The sequence below is a fragment of the Malania oleifera genome, chromosome 8, assembly GCF_029873635.1.
Source record: "Malania oleifera isolate guangnan ecotype guangnan chromosome 8, ASM2987363v1, whole genome shotgun sequence".
Taxonomy (NCBI): domain Eukaryota; kingdom Viridiplantae; phylum Streptophyta; class Magnoliopsida; order Santalales; family Ximeniaceae; genus Malania; species Malania oleifera.
Window position 1 is genome coordinate 23,907,044 of NC_080424.1, and position 6,399 is coordinate 23,913,442.

General features: G+C 34.5%; 1 protein-coding gene across 3 annotated transcripts in view; it reads left to right on the forward strand.

Annotated features, from left to right (window-relative positions):
- LOC131161799 (small ribosomal subunit protein uS13c-like) overlaps nt 1-5,305 on the forward strand; it is a 28,400-nt gene extending 23,095 nt beyond the window's left edge. Inside the window, exons 4-5 of one of the 3 annotated variants that reach the window (XR_009138619.1) lie at nt 3,619-3,852; nt 4,917-5,305. The gene's annotated coding sequence lies outside the window, so the exon portion shown is untranslated. Of the gene's footprint in view, nt 1-3,618; nt 4,018-4,916 lie in introns of those variants that run through there. The other 2 variants (XM_058117775.1, XM_058117776.1) reach the window with 2 other exon arrangements.
- Nucleotides 5,306-6,399: the final 1,094 nt, after the last annotated feature.

Sequence of the window (6,399 nt, forward strand, 5' to 3'; positions counted from 1 at the left end):
GACAGGAGATTGATTTGTACACCTTATGTGTCTACACATGACCAACTTGCTGATGTACTTACCAAGGGGTTAAGTAGTTCAGTGTTTCAGATCATTGTTTCCAAACTGGGAATGGAAAATACCTATTCACCAGCTTGAGGGGGAGTGTGGGAAAGCGTGTGTAATGACTTGTATTCTATACGTGCATAGTTAGCTATTTTAGGAAATTTTGTAACAGCTTGTATTCCTAGAATTAGGCTAATTTGGTTAGTTTCCTATTCTGTTAGAATATCCCATAAATCATGGGATCTGATATAACCTAGTTGATTTTCCTTTTCTGCTGCTAGGGTTGATGTATATAGCTAATGTTTTATGTATTATTCGAATGAATGAAGAAAATTCTTCCACAAAGTGTTTCTCAGTTTGTGTCAGTATATATGGAGCAACCATTGTTGCGCAGGGGGAGTCAAGCTCAGTATATTGACTTAAGTAATTATTTTATGGATTAAAACAATCTCCAAGGGCATAGTTTGGCTTTTTTAATACTGTAGTACTTGAGTTTGCCCTTTAGGAGTGTGCAGTAGATCATTCTATTTTTTATCGTCATACTCCATCTGGTAGGATTTTGCTTATTGTGTATGTGTATGACATTGTGATCACTGGTGATGATGATCGTGGCATCCAAGACATAAAGCTTTTCCTACAAAGTAAATTTCAAATCAAAGACTTGGGACCGTTGAAGTACTTCTTGGGTATAGAAGTATCAAGATCTTGTATGGGGACTGTGTTGTCATAGAGAAAATATGTTTGTGATCTTTTAGATGAGATAGGACTATTGGGTTCAAACCTATTGATACACCCATGGATTCCAATAGTAAGTTAGTGCCAAGTATGGGTGATTTGTTGTCTAACCCAAGTTGGTACAGGAGTCTTGTTGAAAAATTGAATTATCTTATAGTCACTCAACCAAATATATCCTTCGCAACAAGTGTTGTGAGTCAATTTCTCAATTCCCCAAGAACAAGTCACTGGGATGCAATAATTCGTATTTTGAGATATCTCAAAGGTGCACCAGGGAGAGGTCTCTTATATCAGAATCAGAGTCGCACTCATATTTTGGGATATACAGATGTAGATTGGACTGGGCCAACTTTTGACCGAAGATCCACAACTGGGTATTTTATCTTTGTCGGTGGTAATTTGGTGTCTTGGAAAGTAGGAAACAAACTGTGGTGGCCAGGACGAGTCCTGAGTCAGAATACAAGGCTATGGCAAACACTACATGTGAACTTGTCTAGCTGAAGAACATATTGAAAGAACTTTGTTTTCCACATTCTCAGGCTATGGAGTTGATGTGTGATAATTGAGCTGCTATTCATATTGCCTCCAACCCTGTCTTCAATGAGCGGACAAAGCACATTGAAGTTGATTACCATTTTATTCGAGAAAAACTTGTGCAGAAGCTCATTACAACCACTCATGTGAAGTTCAAGTTTCAGTTTGCTGACTTGTTCACTAAAGCCTTGGAAGGTGCTCGTGTGAAATTCATTTATAACAAGCTAGGAGCATATGATATATATGCTCCAACTTGAGGGGGAGCGTTGACGGTTATTTAGTCATTTAGCATTATTATTAATTGTTAGAGTTTGGTTTGTAAAGTGTGAGTTAGTAAGGTTAAATATATGGTTATTCCTATTGTACTTGACATATATTATAAATAGAGGGAGAGACCTATCATTGAGTTTAGGGCTTCCATTTTACCCAATTATTCAACAACTTCTGACCAGCTGATACTGATTACTGAGTTCATGTTTTATGTTAACGCTTCAATTCCACGTGTTTTGCCTTTTCTTTGAGAAGAATGAAACATGCAAGGCAATCATCACATTTTTGTTGTGTTCAATACACTGAAACATTTTGGGCACTCACTAACTGGGATACAAATTTTTGATTCATGTTGGCTGCCTTTTGGTATTCATGAACAGTACTAATGAACTCTATTATCTTTATAGTTTTTTTTTTCCCCTTGTGATAATTAAGTGTTCTATTTTTGTTTCTTAAGCTATGATTCTAGCTGAGAGATTCTTTTTTGTTAAGCAACCGAACTTGCATTTTATCTTTCTTTTTTTTTTTTGTTCCACCACCGAATTCTTTATCTTCATAGGAGCTTATGGAGTGTATATATATCACTACAAGAAATTTTGTTTTTGATGGCCACAATTAATGTTTAATTTTTCAATTAAGATGTCCTTTTAGTGAAGGCTCCCGAAACCCCTGATTAAATTGCTAATCTAGTTACCATTGATAAAATTCCTGGTCTTCACTGAGGCACTATTGCTGTTGCAACCTGCAAGGCCTGTCAATATGCCATCCTTTCTCCTGTTTTTGGGCAATAATTTGCCCCCACTTGTTCCCCCTTCTTATGATTCCATGCATGGTTGGTATTTTCTGTTTTCTGTGGTATTGAGTTTGTAGAGAGAGAGAGAGAGAGAGCAGCACTCATGGTTATCAAAATCCTGATCCGGATCGTAGGATCTTATGATATTATGATCCAGATTTACCCACAGGTAGAATTGTACAGTTGGGATCCTACTTGGTATTCTAAGTAAACTGGACTGCCCCTTTTTTGTTCCTGGGCTTCATATATGAGGTCCAAGATGCATTTTTCTTGACCCAATAGTTTTGTGTTGCAGCTCTGTTGGCCCATTTGGCCCAAATCCTTCACAAATAGGGCACAATAGCATCTGGATTTATTTACTTTATATACATCCCAATAACAGCAGCTTGCAGAGAACTCTTGACGGTTGCAGTAGTTTTGTTTTTCAGATATTGTTCGATAAGCTTGTATAGTTCTTGTTCAATAAGCTCTGATTTTCTTGGGTCATTTCTTGTGGAGTTTTTTGTTGTCAGATTGTCAGTAGAACTAAAAAAGGGCTCTAATGTTGGCTCTCTTTTCTTTTTTTTTTCATTTTGCTGTTTTTATTTGTTTCTAGGAGGATATCCGATCCCCCCCACTCCCTGTAATATTATCTCTTTTCTATATGAATTTCTTTTTCCATAAAAAAAAATGGAGCAATATCAATTTTTGCATTATCATTTGCTCAACGATGACAACACTTTCTTTTGTAAGCTATCAAGTCCCTGTCCTACGATTGGTTTTTTCCTAAGAACAGGCATTATGTGTACCAAACATAACCTAAGGTTGTTTGCAGTTCTTGACGTACTTGTGTTTGAGCTGGTAAATAAGATATTGCCACAGAAAACAGATTGCTAATTCCCTGTAGAAACAAAATAAGATAATTGGCAGTCTTAGTACTGTCCGCATTTGTAATTTAAAACATTGTGGAACTTTTTGATCGTATAATTTTACATACTTTTTGGCAAGACCATCAGAATTGTCCCTATCTCTAACATTAATGAAAGCAAGAACTGCTTTGTCTGGCAGAGGATATTTGTTTGCAAGACTATATTTCAATTTGAGATGTGATACTAATGATGAAAAAGAGGAATTCCAGTCAATACCTGATGTAGGAGGGTTGTGGGTTGTTAGTTATAAATGAAGTTCTTATGCAATGTCTTTTGAGGATGAACTGGAACTTGTGAAGATAGGTAGTCATGTGAAAGTATGGTTGGTTGCAGGGATATAGGCGCTGATGTGGCAAAGTAAGTTGGAAGAAGCCTTGATTTGGGTTTGGAGAAGTTCTTGTAATAGTTAACATGGCTGCTTAAAAGATGGCATGGGGAGCAGGGAACTAGAAGGTTGATGAAGTTTGGGAAGGAATGAAGGATTTCATGTGCTGGATTTTGAGGATGTTTATTTTTTTAAAAAGGGCAAGAGTGGATGTCTCACTGCTATCAAATGCTTGGTTTCAGGTATTTTTATTCTGACATTTCAATTAACAGTAGCAGTCATATTCTACTGATAATGAGAACTTGTAGTTTGTTGCTCAAAGTTGGTTTGCTATTTGGACATCATCGCAAGAGATATTTGATTAGTGGAAAGTTGATAAGAATTGGGTAAACTAGAAATTGGGTATTGATGATAGTCTCTATGTTAATCAATGACTGGAACATTTTCCTTTAATCTCTGTAGCGACTTAGCATAGGTGTTTTGCAAATCAAACATGGCTTAGGTGTGTTCTTTGGCTTGTAGAGGGGATTGCTTAGATGAACAGCATTAGTATACTATTTGCAAAAACAATCAAAATAAATATTAGTTTGAATGAATGTAAAATATGTCTGGTGACACAAGTAGTGGGAATTTAGGCAGCAGTGTGGATTTATTGGTGTAGTAGAGCTTTTCTGCCTATCGGTTAAGCAAAGGTTACCTTTACATTAAATATCTAGGTCTGTACTTACTGGAAAGATTGTTGGGCTTCACAAGAAACATCCCTGGAAGAATTTACTATATTCATCGTCTGATTTCCTTTTAGACATGCTTATTTGTCATCTCTGTCCAATGCATAATCATAAAAGAAAATGTGGAGGAGCTCAGCGTGGCGGCCTTTGTTCATTTAGCATGCAAGTTAGTAATGTAAATTATTTGGTGAGCATGATTAACAATAATGGTATTATGGGTCAGTTACTAGTTCACAAATAGCGATTTCTTGCATATGCCTACCCAATGGCATCATTTCATGAACTTCTGCATTCAACACAAGCATGATCTATTTTGTGATGTGTTACAATTAACATTATTTCAAGTTGAAGGTGTCGAGTTTTCTTCAGCTATAATGACTTCCAGCTCTCAACATTCTTCAAATGGTTTGTTTGTAGACTTTATTCTTTTTTAGATCTTTTAAATTAGTTTCCTAGAATGAAATTGATGCAAGAGTGGAATAGAAATAGATTAAAATTAATGTGGAAATTGAGTTAGTTCAAGGTATATTCATGTCTTTAAGCATATAGAACAATGACTAGCGGGGGTTCAATTTCAGATAGATACACTCACGGAGCTAGCGATACCTGTGGATAGTGAGGGTTTACTCTGTGAGCCAGTGGGGACCGTGGATGGTGAGAGTTCTCTGTGAGCCAACGGGAATCGTAGATGATAATGGAGATGTGTCTCGAGAGTCGGGTTGGTCAAATGTCCAACTGATGCACAGAAGCCGCTTCTGCATCCGAACTTTACCCTGATCAGCGAGGGCGGAGGACACTGATTTGTAGATTTGGTGCCGCACCAAAAGGTCCAAAGGGCTTGTTGGTAGCTGGAGTTCCTATGTAAATAAAAAAAAAAAGTTAGCTTTAATATTGTAGGCGCAATGTATAATTTAAATGATAATAGTAATAATAATAAGATCTTTAGTCCTTTTGTCATTTATCAAAAGAGAAGGGGAAATCAGCAGGAAATGAATTTTGGCATAGTTCTACAATATAGATTTATAGTAAAGAGTACATTTTTTTTTTTCTTCTTAGATATTTTGTATTCTTTTAAAGACAAAATTGAAACAATGCTGAAAATCCTAACAAAATGGGTAAAATTGGGGATTCATGAAGTGCATAATTTTTAAAAATTAAGGGAGGTTGCAACTTAGTTTGGGAATAGTGGTGTCTTCATGTTAAGTCTCAATCACAAATTGTTGAACTCAAACTCTATTCGACTGTAAGCTCTAAAAATTCAAGCTTGATTCAATTGAACTTAATTTGATAATAAATTAATATAAAAATATAATATGTATAATATATTAACTGTAAGTATAAAATTTATATTATATGGTTTATGCAACATAAAAATAATAAAATTATATAAAAAAATTTAGGTTTGATTGGGCTCATGAGTGTTGCTACAAACTTGAACTTGTTAAGTGACTCGAGTAACTTGAGCTCGACTTAATCTCGAATAAAATCGAGTCAAGTTGTAAAGCGAGTCAAGCTTGAATAACTTTGCGACTATTTGCCTATAAATCACAAATTTGAATTATATATGCCTATACATGGTACTAATTGAATTATTTTGGCCTAAATTTGTTGAATTTTAAATTAGAATAACAAAGGGAGATTTCATGGTTAGAGTTAGAGGTGTAAACAAAAAAAAAAAAAAATGTTTAGTAAAAATACTTCAAAATTAAATAAAAATCCAAAAACTTTCATGAGATATTGAATTTGTTCTTTTTACAGTAAAATAAAGAAAAAAAGCTAATTTTATTAGATAAAAACTATTTAGTTAAAAGAAACATAAAACAATAAAACAACCTGAAGCCAATTTTAAATTTAATTTATTGTGTTGCCACTAAATAGATATCACCAAGTATATATATATATATATATATATATTGGAACAAGTAATTTTTTTTAGAGCACCAATACCAATTAAGAAATAGAATAATTTTTAGCAAATTATAAATTTGAATGCAATTTTAATTATTATATTATGATTTAAATTATAGGCTAATTCCATATTATTACGTCAATGGATTTTTC